Raw genomic sequence first — 22,551 nt, forward strand, 5'->3', positions numbered from 1 at the left:
CTTTCCCTTAGAGAAGTTACAGTGGGGGAGATACTTAAACACAATTACCAGTCGGGGTACAAGAGAGCACATAATGAGGTCACTCAAACTAAACTTAAGGGACAGGGACTGTGCAGTCAGAGAAGGCTTCCTGGAGGAGGGGAGGCCTGAAATTTGAATAGTAGGTAACCACCCCAAGGAGATGGAAGCATTCTGTATTGCAAAGGTCCACAGATGAGAGCGTGTCCCGGGAATGCTCTGCTCAGTGTGTCTGAGCTCTGAGTGGGACGGTGAACGCGAGACAGATTTGACTTGTGAAATCCGAGGTGGCTAAATCAAGCTGGATGTTGTTAAGCTACATTAAGCAAGAGACTGAACATTATCCTAAAAACAATGGTCTGCCATTGCAAATACTTAGGCAGGATAATGGCACAATCAAATTTGTGGGCAGGGAAGTTCATTCTAGCCACAGAGTCAAAAGTGCATTGAAAATCGTTGAGGAAAGAAGGGTCTTTTCTATTAAAGGTGCTCAGACTCTGCTGCCTCACACCAAACTCAAAAACTAGTTTGAGATGGACTGTAGACATAAATGTGAATGGTAAAACAATAAGCCTTCTAGAAGAAAACATGAGAGAATGCCTTCATGACTTTGGGGTCATGACTTTGGCATTTAAACAAGTACTTTTTTTTTCTTTAAAGATTTTATTTATTTGAGAGAGCGAGAATGAGAGAGAGAGAGCGAGCACATGAGAGGAGGGAGGGTCAGAGGGAGAAGCAGACTCCCTGCTCAACAGGGAGCCCGATGTGGGACTCGATCCCGGGACTCCAGGATTATGACCTGAGCCGAAGGCAGTCGCTTAACCAACTGAGCCACCCAGGCGCCCTAAACACGTACTTTAAAAAGTACGAACCAGGGGTGTCTGGGTGGCTCAGTTGGTTAGGTGTCTGCCTTCGGCTCAGGTCATGGTCCTAGGGTCCTGGGATTGAGCCCTGCATCAGGGAGCCTGCTTTTCCTTTTCCCTCTGCTGCTCCCCCTTCTTGTGCTCTCTTGCTCTCTCTCTCTCTCTCTCAAATAAATAAATAAAATCTTAAGGAAAAAAAAGTACTAACCACAACATAAAACATTAATCTTCATCAAAATTAAGGGCAACTGCTCCTCAAGAGACCATCAAGAGACGTTGAGAAGGCAAGCCTCAGAATGGGGTACACATACTTGCAATACATGTATTTGCAATACATATTTTGGCAAAGGACGTCTTTCCAGAATGTTAAAAGAATTTCTACAAATCAGTAAGGAAAATACCAACTCATTTTTTTACTGGGCAAAATACTTGAGCATAGGCACTTCACAAAAATAGCAAAGTGGCTAATGAGCACCTGAGAAGGTGATCATCATTAATATTCATCAAGGAAATGCAAATTAAAAGCAAATAAGATACTACAAGCATCTACCTGTTAAAATCAACTAGAAACAGAGACTGGACTAGGGCACCTGGGTGGCTCGGTTGGTTAAGCATCTGCCTTTGGCTCAGGTCATGATCTCAGGGTCCTGGGTTCGAGTTCTGCATTGGGCTCCCTGCTTAGTGGGGGTCTGCTTCTCCCTCTGCCCCCACTTCTGCTCATTCTCTCTCTTTCTCTTTCAAATAAATAAATAAAATCTTAAAAAAACAAAAACAAAAACAGAGACCAGACTTGAAAATACCCTGAGTAGACAAAACCAGTTTAGTCAGACAAGCAGAGCTTAATTTAGCTTATTTTGCAAGACAAGCAAGTATCGACCTGGGTCACTTCTTGCTTGGTGCTTCTGAAAATCATAAGTGAAACAAAGTAGTTGTCCAAAATTGATAGGAGGTAACTGCTAACCAATTCCCGTGCATTTAAGAAAATTCTAATATCGTAACCAATCATTGTAAAGAGTGAATAGTCACTGGGGCACCCGGGTGGCTCAGTTGGTTAAGTGACTGCCTTCGGCTCGGGTCATGATCCTAGAGTCCCCGGATCGAGTCCCACGTCAGGCTCCCTGCTCAGCAGGGAGTCTGCTTCTCCCTCTGACCCTCTTCCCTCTCGTGCTCTCTATCTCTCATTCTCTCTCTCAAATAAATAAATAAAATCTTAAAAAAAAAAGAGTGAATAGTCACTATAGAAGCTGCCGCATAAAGATATACCTCTGAGCCTCCCTCCCTGTTTTCGTTTGAGTGCTCCTCGTTTGCAAACTGTCTCTTTGATGTGTATACAATAAACTTTTTCTAATTACTACTTCAGTGATTTGTTGATTTTCGTTTTTTATTCTGAAGTTTTGACATCCCCTATTGGCTAAAATTAAGATAACTGACAACCCAAATTGTAGACAGTAACTGTGGAGCAACTGGAACTTTTATACACTGTGAGAACAAATCTAAATTCTTAGAATCAGGGTGCCTGACCGGCTCAGTCGGTAGGGCGTGCGACTCTGGATCTCAGGGTTCTGAGTTTGAGCCCCACATTGGGCATAGAGATTACTGATGACTTAAATATAAAACCTTTAAAAAAATTGTTAGAATCATTTTGGAAAACTTTTGACAGTATTTACTCAAGTTAAACATATATATTCCCTATGATTCCGCCATTTCACTTCTAGGTATATCCTCAATAGTAATTAGTGCATATTTCCCCCCAAAAGACAGGTATAGGAACACTCCTAGCTGCTTTTTCTTAATAATCCAAAAGTGGAAATAACCCAAATGTTCATCTACAACAGCATGAATAAGCAAATTTTGGTACATTCATACAAAAGAATACTACAGAGCAATTAAAAGGCCACACACACATGAATGAACACAATATTGAGTGAAAAGATACAAAAGAACATAATACTCTATGGGTCCGTCTGTATGAAGTCAAAAATACGCAGAGTCGTGGTTCCCTCTGGTGAGGGATTGGTTGGGAGGGGGTCAGGAGGGAGCCAGCTGGAACATGGGAACTGTCCTGTGTCCTGATTTTGGTGGTTGGGCATATACATGTGTAAATGTATAAATACACCTATGTGGATGCCCATAGAGTCCATCTCCGATCACTGAAGTCAAGGTGTAGCCCAGGAGCGATGTCTTTAGTGGTTCTGTCTTTATCAGTTGGCAGTTTCCTGTGGGCCGTAAAGAGGTGTCTGAATAAATCCCCTCGGTTCTAGACACCGTCCTTCACTTCATTTTGAAAAGCCACCCAATTTCCCCTGACTCATCAAAATCTATTATTTCATTCAGAACAATAACTTCTTCTCTCTCTCCATTGGTTCAGCCAATGAAGATCTCTAAATGGCAGGGGGTAGACTCTGTTTCCAATTTACCAGACCCATGACTCTGTTCCCTGGAGTAATAGGGGTCCTTTTGCTACTAGAATCTCAAAATCCAGTGAACCCAGGGCTGTGAGGATGGAAAAAAATTTTCCCCGTGGATTATTAGTTGTAATCTGCAAGGAAACACTACCACCTCTACTCCCATTTGATGGCATGTCCTGAATATTGTAGAATGACATCTCAACCTCACTGGGTGTGGCCACAGCTAAACCTTCAGGAGACCATTCCACCATCTATGTGAACACCAGGATAACACTTTTAAAAATGGTGATGTCCAAAGCTGAAACCTTAACCAGTGTGTGACTCAGAAACACAACCTCATGTCCCAGCTCACCTGGGGACGGCATGAACTGACATTCCTGATGGCAGGTAGAGCAGGAAAGGTGCTTGAGACCTTCTATCATCACTTCAGGAGTCCTCCAGCTAACTAGCCTGATGCCAATCCCATGAAGAAGAGCTTCCCTTCCTCCTTTCAACCATAGAGCAGAACCATCACCTGTTGGTGCTTAAAACATTCCTCAAGTATTCTTGCATGCCACGTTCAGAGATGAGCAATCCTCCCACAGGCGAGTTTCTAAATAAACCCGTGGGTTGAAGAGCTGGCAGAGAGGAGGGAACTGAGGGCTGAGTGAAAGGGTGATGGAGGGCACCTTGCAGGAGGTGAGGCAGTGAGAGGGAGGTCAGGGCAAGCACATCACTGAAATCGGACAGGCATCCTGAGGTTCAAATCCGGGTTCAGGTTCTCTTGAGGTGTGTCTCCTTAAGTAAGTCACACAACCTCTCTGAGTATCTGTTTCTTCAACAATAATGAGGGCTAGAATAATTCTTTTGTGAGTGCTACGGAGATTGGATGCACAGGAGCAAGCCCTTCCAGAAGAGTGGAGCCATCCCTCCATGAAAGCAAAGAGAACACTGGCAAAAATGATCCAAATCCACTTCTTCGGAACTCTAGAGATGAAGTAAAGGCATGCAACATTCTAAGAAGCATTTGTACAAGCAAAACAGCGGAATCTCTGTAAAAGCAGTGAGATCCGTAGCATTTTTAGTTTTCCTAATTCCATCTCTCCCTCCAAGCTCCGTGGTAGCCTTCGAAGTCACCACCTTTGCGACAGTGACAGGTGTAAAAACAAGCAGCCTTGGTGGCGCCTGGGTGGCTCAGTCGTTAAGCGTCTGCCTTTGGCTCAGGTCATGATCCCGGGGTCCTGGGATCGAGCCCCGGGCTCCCTGCTCGGCGGGAAGCCTGCTTCTCCCTCTCCCACTCCCCCTGCTTGTGTTCCCTCTCTCGCTGTGTCTCTCTCTGTCCAATAAATAAACAAAATCTAAACAAAAATCAAAAAACAAAAAACAAAAAACCCCAAGCAGCCTAGCAGTCACTGGAGGGGGCGGAAAGGGCTTGGAGCTCCCCAAAAGCCCCATCCCCAGAGAATGGTCACCGTTTGACCTGCTTGGTTCAGTTTTTGCAGAAAAGCTCCATTTTTGAAGCGTGTCTTTATTTGATCCAAGAGTTTGCCAGTTCATCATGTGGATGAAGTTCCCTTTCTATTCCTAGTTAGTTGAGTTTTATCATGAAATGTGGTTGGATTTTGTCAAAAGCATTTCTGCATCTATAGGAGGATCATGTTTGTAATTTGCTTATTCGTTTGGTGACTTGGTGGGACTGATTCTGAGAAGTCAGTCCCCTCCCTGAATCCACCAGTTCCACCTTGCACAACTCTGATAACCCTGCTCAGGGTTTTTTTTTTTTTTTTTTTTTTTTTTTCCCTCTTCTTTTTACCTCTTAATCTGGTTTGTCCCCTGGTTCAGCATAAGCCACTGATGGGTTAAAGGTTGTGCATACGCCCCTCAGCCAGTTAGATTTTTGCCTGTTACTGTTGTGTGTGTGGCATAGAAGCCGCTAATCCAATTCAGAGAGTTTCCTTGTTTCTGCCTTATGTTCAGCCCAAAACTCGCAGCTCAGCAATTTTTCCATGGTCTCTTCTGAGAGGGTGTAGCCCTGGGCCAGCGCACCGTCTTCCAGATGGCCAGGGTTGACTGGGATATCATTTGAGACCCTGGCTTGCTAGGGGCCACCACCGAGTAGCAGAAGCTGACTGTTCAGCAAATGCAGGTGTGAAGTTTGCGTAAGCTCCTTGTGCCAATGAAGTTTCCACCTGTTCTGATGCAGCATGAAGGAATGCCTTCACGTTTACCCCATTTACAGCTACTCTGAATGCTCCGGAGTGGGTACATTCTTCCTGGCTCCCAGAGCTGTCCAGGATCCCAGGAGGGCTGTGGGAATCTGCCAGATTTCCCTTCAGGCTTGGAGTTTTCAACTCTGGGCTCTGCATGAACTCGGTCCTCCCTGGTGCAGCCGCTGAGCTTCTCATCCTGAATCCTTCCTCTGGGCAGGAGCCTGGGCCGCTTCACCTGAGCTGGGGTGGGGACCAGATTTTCTGCTGATTGTTTTTGGATATTGTCACTAGCTGAATTGCTGCGTTGCCAGGGAGAGGGCTTTCGAGTCCTTTCCTCCGACATAATGAATGTCCCACCTCCACACCTTGCATTTTCACTTAACAACCTACCCCGGGGACATTCCCAGGCCCTCGGGATTGAGCACATTCTTTTCTACCTGTTGCACAGGATTCCACTGTATGGCTGTTCTCCCATTTTTAAAACAGTCTTGCTCAGTTGGTGGGTATCTAGAGTGTCCCCGCTTTTTCACTGTTTCAGGCAATGTCGCACCTTCTCTCTTACCATCACAGGAAGTTGGGAGAACTTGACAGTGACGGAGGGAAGGCTCCCGTGGCCCAGCTGGAGGCTGCCGCCCTGGAGAATTTGGAGGCGGCTCGCTATGTGACGTTAGAGGAGCATATTTGGTCTTCTCTGCTTGGTCCTAAGTTGGCAGTGGGGACAGAAATGAAGGAAATGTCAGTTATGGATCGAGTCTGGCATTTGGGGGCCGATGGTGGCTCGGGAGGCGGTCTGACATCCCGGACGGGTTGCCGCAGGTGGTTTAGGTCAGAGTTTGGTCCTCATGTGTGGACTGGCCACCACACATCAGTATGTTCAGTCTCCCGACATCCTCAATAAACAGTGTAGATTCGACCTGCCAAATATAGTTAGGAAGCAACCACTGCCCCTAGCCATCCCCGTCCATGTCCGCGGCACCATCATCTCTGATCTTGCCATGAGAAAAGTCTTCCTTCTGGGTTTCCACACTTCCACCCTCGACCCCTTTCAACCCATTGGGAGCACTGCTCAGAGGAATCCTAGAAGGCAATGGGATCATGGACACCCTCTCCACCCCAGTTCCCAATAAAATCCAATTTCCTCACCACAGTCCACAAGCACCGTTCTGAGAAAACTCTGCTCACCTCTCCCATCTCACTGGGGACTCCCGCCCCTCTACCCCCACTCCCAGCCCCGTCTTTCTTCTTCCTATCTCTCTTCCCCACCTTGAAGACGTTCCCTTGGCCGACAATCTGCCCCCTACTCCAGCCTCCCATCTTTCAGGTCTCAGCCTGAACAGAACCCCTGGGGACCAAGGCTGATGACATCCCTGACCATCCCCACCCAGCTGTCTTTTCTCTTCCCCTTTTAGCACTTAAAAAGGAAAACAAAACAAAACAAAACACCACTACGGATGGTTTCACACATATTAAAAACAGAGAGAAAAGCACAATGAATTTCCTTACATCAGCTTCAACAACGGCCTAGATTTTGCTATTCTGGTTTCAGTTATATTCCTTGACATCTTTTAGGAATATTTGAGAAGGAAATCCCAGATACCACTTCATTTCACTTGTATCTACCTCAGGATATGTGTCAGGACCCCCCCCCCCTTTTTTTTTAACATGGTAGCAATGCCTCACCAAATGAACAATCATCCCTTTATAGCTACTACACAGTTGGGAATCCGTTTCCCCTGATTGTCGCTTATACGTCTTTTTACCATCGGTTCCTCTGCACCAGGATCCAAACTACAGGCACTGAATGATATTGGCCCATGAGCCTGAAAGTCTCTTTTTTTATCAAGAGAGTCTCCCCACTCAGTTGTCCCGCAGTCGACCCCCCACATTCTGGATTTGGCTGATTGCTTTCCTGTGGTTTCACTTAACACAAGGATAATTGAGAATGTTCCTCTTATCTCTTTGATTTAGAACTAGAAGAAATACATTTTGGCAAGATATCATCTGTGATTTCCCAGCTGGGGTCAGTGGGACAAAGATCCGTGCATTTTAGGTATTGACACATATTGCTGAGAAGGTTACTCTAATTTATACTCCCGGGGCGGGACGGTGGGTAAGCAGGCCCATTCTCAGCCCCAGACACCCCCAGTTTGAGCCAACTCCCAGGTCTGTCATTTTTAATGCTCAATAACGTGATAATTCTGCTTCTGGCCACAAGAGGCCAGCAAGGCCCAGACAGTGGACCCCAGGGGATCCTCCAAGGCTGGATCCTGGGCTTTGAATCCTCTCAGGGGACCTGGCATCTGGGGTGTCCAGTAATCAGGAGGTGGGAGAGTGGGGCAGACTGGACAGGGGTGGACGAGGGCGGGGGCATGTCAGAGAGACCGTGGTAAGAGAAGAGCTGAAGGTCAGAGCAGGCGTTCTGCTCCCGGAAATTCGAACACTGAACATTTCTGTGACTAATGTTAGTTAAAAGCTTATAATTGTTAATTATAACAGCTACTGGGCCTACGAGCGCCACGTACTTGATCTTTACCTCTTCTGCATATACACCCATGGCAGGTACAAAGATACAGCCTTTTTATAAAATTGCTATACAGGGGCGCCTGGGTGGCTCAGTCGTTAAGCATCTGCCTTCGGCTCAGGTCATGATCCCAGGGTCCTGGGATCGAGCCCCACATTGGGCTCCCTGCTCTGTGGGAAGCCTGCTTCTCCCTCTCCCACTCCCCCTGCTTGTGCTCTCTCTCTCAAATAAATAAATAAAATCCTTAAAAAAAGATAGAGGACATTATTAACAAAGAATCCATTGTTTTAGGCAAGGTCGCCCCTCTAAGGGGAATGGATGGGTTCCATTCATAAATTTCCTAGAGCTGACTGGGGAACTTGCTTGTTGACCTGTTAAAGGTTATGTTTCTGGGGGGTTGAAACTGCAGTTGGATTAGGTACTAAGTCTTGGTTGACTGACTGAGGGCCTTAACAGAAGTGACGCCATTTTGGTCCTGTAGTTTTCTTTTTAACATTCGATTAAGTTTTGTTTCTTGTACGTATAACACCAAAGCAAAGTTTTAAAACCTACTTACCACATCACACCGGTTTTTGTGAATATTTTGAAAATGATATTTTCCCCTTGCGGCCCCAGGGCAATTTTTATTTTATTTTATTTTTAAAAGATTTTATTTATTTATTTGAGAGAGAGAATGAGAGAGAGAGAGAGCACATGAGAGGAGGGAGGGTTAGAGGGAGAAGCAGATTCCCTGCTGAGCAGGGAGCCCTATGCCGGACTTGATTCTGGAACTCCAGGATCATGACCTGAGCCGAAGGCAGTTGCTTAACCAACCGAGCCACCCAGGTGCCCCCCAGGGCAATTTTTAAATAAAAAGCCGGAAGCCAATAATCTCACCTGGGGGAAGTCACCTTGGCCTCTAGCAAAACGTTCGGTATTCATTCTTCTCATGACAATTCAGGTTATCATTACTGATATTACCTGCCTGGTTGTTTTTGTTTTAAATCTGAGGCCCCAAGTCAGTGGAGGGCCTGGATTTGAATTTGGCTTCAGCCTGTATGGACGTGTCTCCAGGTCTAATGTCCTTTGAATGGTGCCTTTGGGTACTTTGCAAATGCAGAGGTAACTTGGAGGCTTTCCTCCTCCAGGATTTGGATGGTAACTCCTGGGGATACAGTGCTGAGATGAGGTGTCTGGAAGACAGAGGGCAGATGACCCAAGATCTGGCCCCCACACCCCTCCTTCCCCAGTTCACTTCCTGCTCTCATCTCTGCTGGTTTGGAAGCTCAGGATTTGGATTCCTGGCTAAGGCAGGAGTGGAGCAGACGGGAAAAGGGCATTCATTTGGAGGAGGTGGGAGGCTGGGACAGTTCAGAACAGGGAGGTCCCTGGTCAGAGGAGGCGCTTGCCAGGAATGAGGAGGTACCCTCCAGGCTGTCAGGCCCCTTGGGGGATGGTCGTGCCCACCCTGTACCCCTTTCCTGCAGCTGCACCCAGCGACTGGTGGATGGGAGGCCCCCCTTGCCCCTGCTGTCCACCCCAAGAATAATCCCCTGATCAATCCTTGCCTTAATCTCCTCTCAGAGCCTGCTTCCCAGGAACCCTAGCTGATACAAGCTGACTCCTGGGAGCTGCTCTTTTTCCTTCTTGCAAAGACCTGAAGCTGGCTCAGGGACCGCAAAGCTAGAAAAGAGGAAAGGCTGCCCCCTGGCCGCCGTGGCTTCCCCAGCTGAGCAGTGACCAGGACAAATCCTGCTCCATGAGGCTCAGGGCCCGGCACACAGTAAGCTGACCAAAGAACGGACAGTCAGAGTCCCAGCTCTGAGCAATGACAGGGGACAGGGGATCCTGATCAGACAAACCCTCTGGCAGTTAGACAGACATGGTTAAAAAGAAGGGCGCCTGGGTGGCTCAGTCAGTTAAGCGTCTGCCTTGGGCTCAGGTCATGATCTCAGGGTCCTGGGATTGAGCCCCACGTTGGGCTCCCTGCTGAGCAGGGAGCCTGCTTCTCCCTCTTTCTCTCTGCTGCTCTCCCTGCTTGACTCTCTCAAATAAATAAATAAAATATTAAAAGAAAGAAAGAAAGAAAGAAAGAAAGAAAGAAAGAAAGAAAGAAAGAAAAAAAGAAAGAAAGAAAGAAAGAAAGAAAGAAAGAAAGAAAGAAAGCAAGCAAGCAAGCCACAGGCCCCAAATGGAGTCATTTATGTTAAGAGCCTCACATCAGGAAACCAGGACTTAATACCTAACCTAACTGCAGTTTTCTCCCTCTACCCCCGCCCCCCGAAAGTAACCTTGAACCCATTAACCTGGAATTAACCTGGTCAGCACTAGGAAATTTATGGCTAGATACTTTCTGTTCCCCTTAGGAGGGCAAACTTGTCTAAAATAATGCATTCTTTGCTAATAATGTCCCTATTCCATTTTCTCCCTGTTTTTAAAAACCTTTCCTTTCCTGCAGTCCCTTGGAGTTTCCCTCTGCCTGCTGGAAGGGAAGCTACCCAATTCATGAATTGATTAGTGAAACCAATTATATCTTTACTAGAGGGAACATTTGTTATTTAACAACATATATCAAATAAAATCTGGAATATATATTATAAAATCTGAGATATACAAGAATACATAAGCTATAAGTGTGTGTACACATGCATACATGTACTTATACACATACGTGTAGTAGATTATAGGTAAAATATAAAATACAGATATAGATACTGAGGTAGGAAATATTGCAGTTTGGGAGCGAATGGTCAAGAAAGAATTTTTTAAAAAATATTTTATTTATTTATTTGATAGAGAGACACAGCGAGAGAGGGAACACGAGCAGGGGGAGCGGGAGAGGGAGAAGCAGGCTTCCCGCTGAGCGGGGAGCCCGATGCGGGGCTCGATCCCAGGACCCTGGGATCATGACCTGAGCCGAAGGCAGACGCTTAAAGACTGAGCTACCCAAGCGCCCCTATTACTATTTTTTTTTAAAGATTTTATTTATTTGTTTGACAGAGAGAGAGTGAGAGAGCACAAGCTGGGGGAACGACAGCAGAGGCAGAGGGAGAAGCAGGCTCCCCGCTGAGCAGGGAGCCCGATGCGGGACTCGATCCCAGGACTCCGGGATCATGACCTGAGCCGAAGGCAGACGCTTAACCAACTGAGCCACCCAGGCGCCCCAAGAAAGAATTCTTGGGACGTCTTTGGTGCAAAAAGGTGCTTTTATTAAAGCTCGGGGACAGGACCCGTGGGCAGGAAGAGCTGTACTGGGGTCATGAGCAGTGGCCCATTATATACTTTCAAGTTGAGAGGGGGTTAGGGACAGTGTAAGTCTCTAAGGAATTTGGAAGCAAGGTTTCCAAGACCTTGAGGGGCTAGCTGTTGCTAGGAAAAAGGTATTTATTACTGTCTAGTAAAACCCTATCGCGAGACCCTTCAGATGTATATCAGTGGGCCACATGCTTGGAGATGATTGCTAACAAAAATCTTGGGGAAGGAGGTAGAGATAAAGGAAGTATCCAAAGGAAATTTTATATGTTAAAGGAGAATTACAGGATCCTGGAAGTCAGGCTAATGTTAAGCTAAGATCGCCTTTTGCCCTTAGCAAAGTATCAACATGGAGGCAGTTTCTAGAGGAAGGTCACTCTGCCTGTCAATGGGCTGTAAGTTGGAAGGAAATTTAATTTTTTTTTCCTTTGCCTTTGTTCCCGGCATCAGGTCCTATTTGAAGGTATAGGGGGTGACAGAGAGCACGAAGAAACTGGAGAGAACCTTGAAAGGAGTAACATTTGCAAGTTTGTAGCTATGTGCCTGAGGATAGTTTCAATGTGGCTATTTGAGCTATCCATGTGTTTGCTGTCATATCCCTAGTGGTGCAAGGGGCTGATGGAGGACTTAAAAATGTTTCCTGTCTGCAGAGTGTACTCCACTCTCAGTCATGTAGATAGAGGTCTGTTGGGTGGTGTTTGGAGGAGAGCGTGGACGGTGAGATCTGGGTTGGGGAGCCTCCCCTCAGTGGGGTAGGGAGACCAGGGACAGACTTACACTCTGGACCCGGCTGGACTTCAGGATCACCCAGGTTACCTGTAGAGCCATACAAGTACTCAGCTGAGCCAGGGTCTCTGAGAGGGGGGGCCCAGGCATCAGGACTGTTGCAAGCTTCCCAAGAAACGCTGAAAGGTGAGCACTTCTGGGCCAAAGTCAGTGAAGCAATGTTCCCACAGCGCCCCTCCACTGCAGCACCGACTTGGGGCAGCTGTTGAGAGACAGAAAAAGAGATTGATGCATGCGAAACACCTGTCTGGCTCTGTGATTATCCTTCTTCTTCCCATTTTGCACACCAGGAAGATGTGGCTGGCTGGTGGCAAAGCCAAGGCCAGAAAAGTTACGTGGGACAGCTGCCTATTGTCCACTCATTGTCTACCTACCCAGGGTGGGTATTTACCTTGAACCTGGCCCTGCCCGTGGTCGTGGTCCCCACAGGTTAGGAGAAGCTGGGCAGGAAGCTGATCTTACAGCAGAGGACTGCCCGACATGAACCATCCACCCAAGTCAGAAAACGCCGCTCTGTGACCCTGCTGCAGGGAGACAGAGACCAAAACCAGCTTGAAAGCTCGTCTAATTAAGGTCCCTGTGCAAAGCACAAAAATGCCAAATAGCCCTACTCTCCTGGCTAATACAAATGACCGTCATGGATTTGTCAATCATAGCCCCATCCTCCCCCTGCTCTTTCCCTCTTCTAGAGAAGACTTATTAAGATATCTCATCAAGAATCGGTCCTGCTTCCTAATAGCATCCAATAAAAAAGTACAGCCCCGCTTCCTTGAACTTCCCCAAGCATCTAAGGCAAGTATGAATTCTGCCATGAGTCCTTCCTGACCCTTTCTGGCGGAGACCACTACGGTTCCCCACGGTGGGCCCTCCAACTTCTCACAACCAGTTGATAAACCTCCCTGCGGTCTTTGGCTGGTGGGCATTGACAGGATGATACTGTGCGGCCCTGGGGCTGGTTCGAAGGTGGCACAAAGAGAAGGAGAAGCCATTTCCCTAAAAGCTCTTGCAAAGGAGATCTTCGAACCGGGTCTGGGAGAATAACAAGAGACCTGCCAGGCAAACTGAGGAGAAAAGGCCTTCCAGGCGGAGGGAACAGCATCTGCGTAGTCCCAGAGCGTGAGAAAGCCATACACATTTGGGGAGTTTGTTTGGATTCATTTACTGGGTGTGGGGCGTGGGCGAGGCTGTTTTATCCTGACTCTACCCTGAAGGCAAGGGGAGCCACTGAAGGATTTTAGGGAGAGGGACTTAATCAGACTTGTGTTTCAGAAAGTTGCTCTGGTAGGGAGGGTTTGTGGCCTGGAGAGGCCGAGACAATCGGGACTTTGTTACCAGACACTGCTAAGCACATAGTAGATGCCCATGTTGGAAGTCACCGGGGGGGTGGGGGGGTGGGAAGGAAAATCAGGTCAGTCAGAAGGGGGCGTTGGGTCCTGGGGACAGATGGCAGAGGGTGGCCTCGTGAGAGGAGACTGTGATGTAGCCAGGGCTCTGGGGAAGGGGTGAAAAGCATGGGTGGTTGCCGGGGGGGGGGGGGCTTTCTCTCCCTCCCTGCTTGCCACTTTGCCCCTCTAAAGAGCCAGGAAGACAGTAAGTGCTTAATCAGTGCCCATTCAATAGTGCAAGACACTTCAGGGACAGACAAATGTAGGTCTGTGTGGCTTGCTGTGGGACCTAGCCTCCCTGAGCAAGGCTCCTCATCCACAAATTAGGAACAGCACCTCCTACCATGTAGCTATGGAGAGGGGAAGCACATTTCCAGTAATAACGTTGGGCCCAGGCTGTCTTTGTTCCTTCAGCAATCCTGCAAGGTGGGTGCTTTACAAGTGTGGAAACTGAGCCTTGAGTGGGAAGCACCTGTGTTCAGGGCACAAAGCTAGCTGGTGGTGGAGGGGGACCTTGGATCCTGGGAAGGCCACCTTCAGAGCTCCCAGCCACGGCCAGCCTGGCCCAGGGGATGGTATGGGGCGGCCTTCTGGGCCCTCCTCTCTCTTCAGAGAAAGAATAGCAGAGCCCCAGGGAAGATGATGTGGGTTTTGGCCAGGAGCGGTTGAGGGGCTGATCGCTCAGGTGACTGTGAGCGGTCACCGTGGCCGGGGCTGTGGGTTGCATCTGGAGACAGGGCACGATGACCCCCTACCGGGAGTGGTGATGGACAGGCTCGGCGACAAGGTTGGGGGAGCCCAAGCCCGCACAGCAAGCAGGAGGTGGGCTTGCACCAAAGGGACTGTTGGCCACGGTGAAGTGGGCACAGATGGACTTCTGCCATGAGGGGGGCGGGGGTACAGAGCCGGGGGCGGATCCTGGAAGGCCCCAGGGTCAGGAGCCCAAGGCTTTTCCAGTGGCTGCCCCCACTACTGGCGCCCACCCCGTCTCCTTCACGCACAGTCTAACCCTGACTCCTACAAAGGAGTCAGGCCCTCAGTTGCCATAACAACTGGATCCCAGCAGTAAAAATAGTAACTTATTTCTTATTCAACTTTTTTTGCTCTTGGAAAAAAATAAAATCCATTTCTGGGTTTGTGTTTGCCTTCAGGGGTCTCCTCTAGGGCCCCGCTGATTCCACTGCCAAGACCTGGGGAAGGTCGACAGCAGGCTGGGGCCGGGGGAGGAGGCCTGCGCGCCAGAAGCGTGGGGAGCTCTGGTCCCACGTCTGTGGCTTCCCTCAGCCTCTGGGCAGCTGTGCTCAACAACGACAGATACCCCTGGCCTGCCCTGGACTCCCTGGGGAGGAGGGGGCCACGGGGAGGTCAGGCCTCTGGGGGCTTTCATTTTTACAAAGCCAGCCGGGACCTTTTTGGGAATTGAAGTTGAGGGCGGAGGAGGAGGTATGGCTGGCACCTGGGGACAGGTGTGTCCCAGTGGGGCTGACAATAAGGCCTGGGGAGGGGGTCACAACAATGGTGATGGAGGTCAAGGTCAGGGAAGAAGCCATGAAATGCAGGCCCAGAGCTCGGGGCCTGGGCAGCTGGGCTCCAGGACAGCTCCGCTGGCTGTGTGACCTTGGGAGGGTCCCCTGGTCCCTCTCAGCCTCTTTCCCTTCTCCATCGAGGGGACAGGAGGCTCTGGTCACTACTGTCATGACCCTCACCCAAAATGTATACGGACAACTGAAACAAAAGTTTCCTGCACATGACTTACTCTCTCCTGGCACCGTGTACTCTGGACGGATGTCTTTTCTGTTTCATTTCCAACGGCTGCTCACCGCCCACTGGTTGACTCCCTGATCTTCTAGAACCACGCTGCCCCATGGGACTTTCTGTGGTGTTGGAAATGGTCCAACATGGCAGCCACTGGTCACATGTAGCTGGTGAGTACTTGAAATGTGGCTTGTGTGACCCAAGAGCTGTGTTTCAAATTGCATTTCATTTTATTTAACATAGAAATAAACAGACGTAGGAGGCTGGTGGCTTTCATGCTGGAGGTCGCAGCTCTGGGAGGTCCAGATGAGCAGTTCAAAACCTGCAGCTCCAAGGAACCTTCCAGCTCTGCCTTTCTAGCCCCTCCTCACAGGGCGGGCTGGCTGCCTTGCCGGACCCTCTGGCCCACCACATTCTATCCCTCGGCCTTCCACTCATGCCAACCTTGACCTCAAGCTCACCTGGCCAAAACCCAGCTCACATCTTCCCTCACCTCCCTGCTGCTCCTCCCCTGGTCTCCTCCCCGCCCCACACCCCCAAATGTCATCAGTACCCACCCAGCAGGGCCAGCCAGAAGCCCAGGGGTCACCCTTCACTTCTAATCCATCAGCAGGGCCTGGTGGATTTGACCTCATACACATCCCTAGACCGCCTCTCTGGTCTCCACCTCCAGTCCTCCCTCCCGCCTCAGCCTGTGAATGGGTGCACCTGCGACCCCTCTTGTCCCCCCCAACACCAGGTATCTGTCTGTGCCCATCCAGTGCTCAGCATCTGGGAGCACAGAAGTGAATTCCATAGGGTCGCTTTTGCCCTGGGTGGGATTATTTTCTGAATGTGTAGTAGGAACTCAAATAAAGCCTTGTTATTTAAAATAGCAGGGAGCTGGGGTTTGGGAACCAAGGGAAGGGAGAGAAGTGTGTGGAGGGGAGGAGGTGCCTTTCAATTTGGGCACCTGTCCTTTCATGTTGAAGGCTGTTCTGCCTTCCGCAGTACCCCAAGGTGTCATCTGCTCCCGTAGGTGGTTTCCCATAGCCTATAACCCGGGCCAAGGTCTCCTAAAGGATAGAGCTGGATTATGTAGAAGATCAGAGGGGGGTGGGAGATCCTGGGTACGCTGCCATCCGACAATAAAATGCGCGTGGCCCTGTCTGGGGGCCGTGAGGGTCCCCAGAGTCACAGCCTCTGGAAGTGGAGAGGTTCCCCAGAGACTGCGGCCATCCCCGGGCGGGTCCCCTGGGGCCGTCGCGCCTCGCAGGCGCTCGGGTGGCAAGAGAGGCGCTGGCCTTGGGGGAAGCGCTAGCTACAAGTATACTCCCCGGGCGGGCCACGCCAGGGGCCTGAATGGCTGGCGCGCCAGCAGTGGGTCCGCTCCCTTTCCAGCCCAGCCCCGGCCGGGGGGACAGCGGGGCTTCGTCTAGCAGGCCGTCACCTCGCTCTGCAAACTACCGGCGGAGTGCACACCGGGGGGGGGGGGGGGGAGAGAGAGAGAGAGAGAGAGAGAGAGAGAGAGAGAGAGAGAGAGAGAGAGAGCGCGAGCCCCCACTCCTTCCTATCGCTCCTCCTCCCCCCGGCGAGGGCAGGAGGGGTCTGCCGGGCACGGGGAGGGGGCCGAGGCCGCGGGGACTAAGGCGATTGGCCCGGAGCCCCCCGCCCCGCCCCCGCCCCATCTGCTCGGGATTTGGCGTCGGCGTCTCGGGCTCCGGCTCGGCTCGGCTCCAGCTCGGGCTCCGCGCGCCCCCCGGCCGGCCCCCGCCCCGCGCCCGCCTACCTGCTGCTCCCGCGCCCCGAGCCTCCCTCCCTCCCTCCCGCGCTCCCTCCTAGCGCCGCCGGTTGTCGGAGCCCCGGGCTGGGTGCTGATGGAACCGCCGCGATGTTCGCTCCCCGGCTCCTGGATTTCCAGAAGACGAAGTACGCGAGGTGAGGATGGGGGCGCACGGGGAGAAGGGGAGGGGAGGGGGCGCGCGGGGAGCGGACCGCACGGGGAGGGGCGCGCGCGGGGGGGGGGCGCGCCGGAAGGGGGGCGAGCGGAGAGGGGGCGCGCGGGGAGCGGCGGCCAAGGCTCTTTCCCAGCTCTGCGCTGCCGGGCTCGCTTCCCCCGCAGCCCAGAGAATTCGAGTTGATAAATGGACCCTAACCTCGGCCGGAAGAAACCAGAAAGGAGACTCCGTGGTCTTTGTGAGAGTCTCCGCGCCCAGCTTTGCGCCCCCGGACCCGGGAGTAAGCGCGGGTTCCCAGCGCCTCCTCTCCTGGCGGCGAGCCCTGAGGCGAGTCGCTTCACCTCCCGGAACCTCAATTTCCAGGTCTGCAAAACGGGGATAATGACCGTCCCCATCCCTGGGGACTCCGTGAAGCACTTTGCATGGCTCCCGGAGCAGAGTAATCGCTCAGTTTTTGTCCGGCGTTTTTATTAACGATAAAAGGTTGTTAGCACGCACCCGCGGTGTTCCCCCACTCTCCCCCACTACCCCGTGCACTGCCCTTGCCTTCTCCTCGCTGTTGTCACCGCCCCCCCCCACTCCTTTTCCCCCACCTCCCCCCCAGCCTTCACCATCCCCATGGCAAGCTGGAGGAATGAGTTAAGTGCTCTTTTTAGGTGGGGAAACTGAGGTTTAGGACCTAGGAAGAGCTGCTTGTACATCTTGGCTTTTTCACAGTTTGAAGTTTGTGGTCACCCCTGAGCCTCAGTTTCTTCTAAAACGGTGATGGGAGGTACTCCTTCCAGACTGTCGAGCGGAAGCCAAGCTCCTGTTGCACTGATTACGAATTAAATGGGGGAGGTTCATAGTTATTAAGTTTCTCCAAGATTTTGTGGGGTCGGCTTGCCTGAAAGCTGGCAGGAAAACCCTTTCCCGAATTGCCCTCAGCTCCTAGAGGTCTTGAGGGAGGACAGGCTGTTCTGGGAGCGTGGGCTTTTGCCTCCTGCCTGGGTGCTGAGGGGGCGCCCAGCCTGCCCTGCTGACTTTTTGCCCTCCCCCTCAGGTCTCCTGCTTCTGGGTGGAGTAGGCAGGGGGTGAATTTGAGACGGATTGGCACCATTTTTGATATCCACGTCTACATCGCTCACTGTCTCCTGACAATTGCTGAGGGTCCCTGTCCCCCTGAGGTCTCCACAAGTTCTGGTCAAACAGCAGAACTTGATCACAGATGTCCAGGCTGAGCATGGCATGGGGGGCGGAGGCTGTGTGTGGCAGGACTAGAGCTTTACCTGCTCAGTCTCACCCTCCATTTCCTGGGGCAGGGTTGTGCCTGTCTCCTTCATAAGGTTGGGGAGTCTCCCTGGGAAAGGGGACACATGGGGGAGTTCTTGTGGGTTTTTATTTTGGCTGGAAGGTGGGAGGGGCTGGCTGTCCAAACCCATGGAGTCCTCTCTGATATGGGCATTTGGAATTTCAAAGGCTTGTTCTCAAGGGTCCTGTATGCTCTTGTGAGGTGTAAGTTGGTGGAGGGTTTGCTGGAAGGGAAGGGAAAAGTCTGAAACTTGAGGCCACAGAGGCAAACATGCAGGGAAGGAGCTCTGAGCCCTGTGCCATGGGCCTTCGCCTGTCCTGCACCTGCTGTGTGGTCTTGAGTAGGTGTCTCAACCTCAGCTGGTTGATTTGGAAGGACAGGAGGGTTGGTCTGAATGCTCTGTAGACTTGGACACTGGTGCTGTCCTCTCTAACTGCAATAGAACTCTCCAGCTGGGCCAGGGGCTGGGCCATGAGCTTTTTGCTTTCTATGGGTGATGAGTCCAGTGAGGAAGTAGAGCACATCGATTAGAACTATTCCTTTTCCCGTCCTCATGGCGTGGCCCTTACCGTGGTGCAGCCCACAAGTTAGGTCCTTAATAAAGGCTTCCTGATTGAGCGAATTTAATAGTGTGACCCCGTGCTGTCCAGTAGAAATGTCACACAAGCCACATACTTAGTTCTACATTTTTTAGTAGCTATTCAGTTTAATGTGTGACTGATTTTCTATCTCATTGTCATAAAAAGGTAAAAAACAGATTATTTTTAAGAATGTATTATAGTTAATCCTTGATATGCAAAGTGTTGTCATTTCAACATATAATCACTATGAATAAATTATTCATGAGATACTTTACATTCTCTTTTCACTGCAAGTCTTTGAGATCTGTTTGTGTATTTTATACTCACGGCCCATCTTGGTTTGGACTAGCTATATTTCAGATGCTCAATAGCCACATGTGCTCAGTGGCTGCCATATTAAATAGCACACAAATATCTTCCAGGGCGAGAGATAGGCATTTGTCTTAATCAGTTTGGGCTACTGTAAGGAAGTACTTGTAGACTGGGTGGCTTATGAACAATAGAAAATTATTTCTCATAGTTCTGGAGGCTGGAGGTCTGAGATGAGGGTGCCAGCATGGTTGGGTTCTGGTGAGGGCCATCTTTTGGGTTACAGAGTACAGACGTCTCATTTTATCTTCATGTGGCAGAAAGAGAAGGGAGCTACTCTCTGGCCTCTCCTTAGAAGGGCACTAATCTCATTCATGAGGGCCCCACCTCCCTGACCTAATTATGCCCTAAAAGTCCCACTTCCAAATGCCATCACGCTGGAAATGAGATTTCAAAATAGGATTTTGTGTGTGTGTGTGTGTGTGTGTGTGTGTGTGTGTGTGTGTGTGTGTGTGTGTGTGTAGGAGGGAGAACACAACCATTCAGCCCCTAACAGTGTTCTTTGTTAAATGCTGTGTGACACTGTAAAGGATGTTTTCCCTCTTTGAGCCTCTGTTTTTCAATGGATGTTTGGACCAGCTCGTCTTTCAGGTTCTAACCTAGAACCTTTGAATGGTTTGCCTAGATCAAGAAATACACTATCATTAAGCTATAGGAATTAAAGACTGTGTAGTGTTGGTGCAGGGCTAGGCAAATCGGCCAGTGGAACAGAATAGAGAGGCCAGAAGCAGATTCATGCCTATAAAGACATTTGATTTTGAGAAAGGTGGTGTTGCTGATCAGCCAAGGCAACGATGGTCTATTGAATAAATGGTACTGAGACAATTGGTTATCCAGATGGAAACAGTGAAACTGGAGCCCTCCTCACACCATACAGAAAAAGCATTTCTGGATGGATTAAAAATTTTAAAAGTGAAATAAAAAAAGAATACAACTTGAAACTTTTAGAAAATAGAAAGGACTATCTTTTGGATTTCAGCGTAGGTAAAAATTTCTGAAGGCACAAAAAGTTAAAACCATTAAAGAAAAGATGGGTAAACCAGACCGCGTTAAGAATTATGAATTTCTTTTCTTTTTTTTTAAGATTTTTTATTTATTTGATAGAGAGAGACACAGCGAGAGAGGGAACACAAGCAGGGGGGAGTGGGAGAGGGAGAGGCAGGCTTCCCACGGAGTAGGGAGCCCGATGTGGGGCTCGATCCCAGGACCCTGGGACCATGACCTGAGCTGAAGGCAGATGCTTAACGACTGAGCCATCCAGGCGCCCCAAGAATTATGAATTTCTATTCATCAAAAAAAAATGCCACGAAGAAAATAGAAGACAAGCTACGAACTCGAAGGACATATTTGCAGCACATTTACCCACCAAAATAATTAACGTCCGGAATATATAAACAACTACAATAAGAAAAAGACAAATAAGAGAATAGAAAATATAAAAATACAAATCGTTTTGCAGATGAACACAAAGAGAGAGAAGAGAACACAAATGAACAGTGAACATATGAAAAGCTGCTCATGTTCATTGGGTGTCTACCCTGGAGAATATTGTGCACATGTGCATCATTGGAAACGGACAAGAATTTTCTCAGCAGTGTTGTTCGTGATAAGCAAGACCTGGAGACATCCCAAACGTCATTGCTAGAGTGGTGTATATTCATATAATGGAATAAGACCCTGCAAGGAGAGCGACCTCCACTTTCAGGCAACGGTATGGATCAGTCTTACAGACGTGTTGAATGATAGCCAAACACAAAGGAAAGTATGAATCCAATCATTCGATACTCAAAAACAGGCAAACCAGCTGTTGTTTAGGAATGCAGAAGAAAGTATGTGGAAAGCCGGAACATGATGATTATTGCAAAATCAGCTCCCTGGCTACCTCTAAGGGAGGCAGTGGGGATACTTCTGGGTCTTGGCAGTGTTCTAATTCTTGACTTGGGAAGAAAACCGAGCTGGATTTTCCATGCCCTGCAAGACAGCTCCCAATCCCCAGGGGGAGACTTACCAACACGGCCACACCTCCCTACAAGGGAGGCTGGGAAGTGTCCTCCCACTGTCTGTGCCCATTGCTGCCTCCCTAGGGCCCAGAACAGCACCACTCATCTGAGTAGGTACCAGTCAGATCTGGTGAATGACTAGTGACTGTGTGACTTTGAGCAAGCAAATTAACCTCTGAAGACATTGGTCTGCTCTCTTGCTTTAATCTGACTTTGAATGAGGGTCTTTATAAAGCAGCATTACGGTTATACCTGCAACCTATGCTCCTTGGACAACATTTTTAAAATCCTGGGAAGTAGGTATAAAAATGAAAGCGACAGTCCCCCTGCATCCCGCCATCTTGAGATCCTCACTGTGAAATGTGCTGTTTGCTTCCAGTGCTTTCTCTGTGGAGACGCTATAGTTAGCTTTGCTCGTCTTTTAAAAAATTTGACCTGCTGCAAGGCTGTCTCCCTTGTCTTTAACCATTATTCACAACCTGAGTTTAATGTGTGCCTCACATTCCATCTCATCATTGAACCCTGCTTTATTTTATTACTTCCCACTTTTAGACGCTTCTGTTGCTTCCTGGAACCCACTTCAGCTGGGAGACATCTCTGCGGGAGAATTCAGGAGAATTCTCTGTGTGGATGCATTATCTGATCCATTGTCGATCCTGGGCATTAGCCACGTCCTGTGGGTCACAAGTTCCCTCTGATGCCCGGTTTATAAGGACCAGGTCTTGGGGCGCCCCCAGGAATGGCCACCATCACGCCATTCTTACCACGGGTTTGAAGTTGCCCCTGAGGCCACACAGAGGTCAGGGCCCAGCTCTTCCCACAGCGGTGTCCCTGGGGAGTGGAAGGAGCTTGGAGCTTGTGTTCTGATTCTGCTCATCTTTTTGCTGGGTTCTCTTGAGCGGGCAACTTAGTCACTGCGCCATGGCATCCTCCTTGGACCTGAGGCTAACATGGGGTGGGTAAAGCACACAGTGGCCCTGGTAGGCTTTCTGTAGGTTTAGGTCCCCACCCTACTTCCTGACGTCCTTTCAAGGCCACTTAGGACCAGTCCTATTCCAGCCAAGAAATCCTGAAGGTCATGGGTTTTTTTTTTTTTTTAAGATTTTATTTATTTATTTATTTGACAGAGAGAGAGAGACACACACAGTGAGAGAGGGAACCCAAGCAGGGAGGAGTGGGAGAGGGAGAAGCAGGCCTCCTGCTGAGCAGGGAGCCCG

General features: G+C 49.6%; 1 protein-coding gene across 1 annotated transcript in view; it reads left to right on the forward strand.

The window, feature by feature from the left end:
* Positions 1 to 22,551, forward strand: part of RADIL (Rap associating with DIL domain) — a 135,473-nt gene that overhangs the window by 663 nt on the left and 112,259 nt on the right. The gene's annotated exons all lie outside the window — the stretch shown is intronic.

The sequence above is a fragment of the Eumetopias jubatus genome, unplaced genomic scaffold (genome assembly GCF_037043125.1).
Source record: "Eumetopias jubatus isolate StellerSeaLion01/CBP00866 unplaced genomic scaffold, mEumJub1_p1.0 scaffold_12, whole genome shotgun sequence".
NCBI lineage: Eukaryota > Metazoa > Chordata > Mammalia > Carnivora > Otariidae > Eumetopias > Eumetopias jubatus.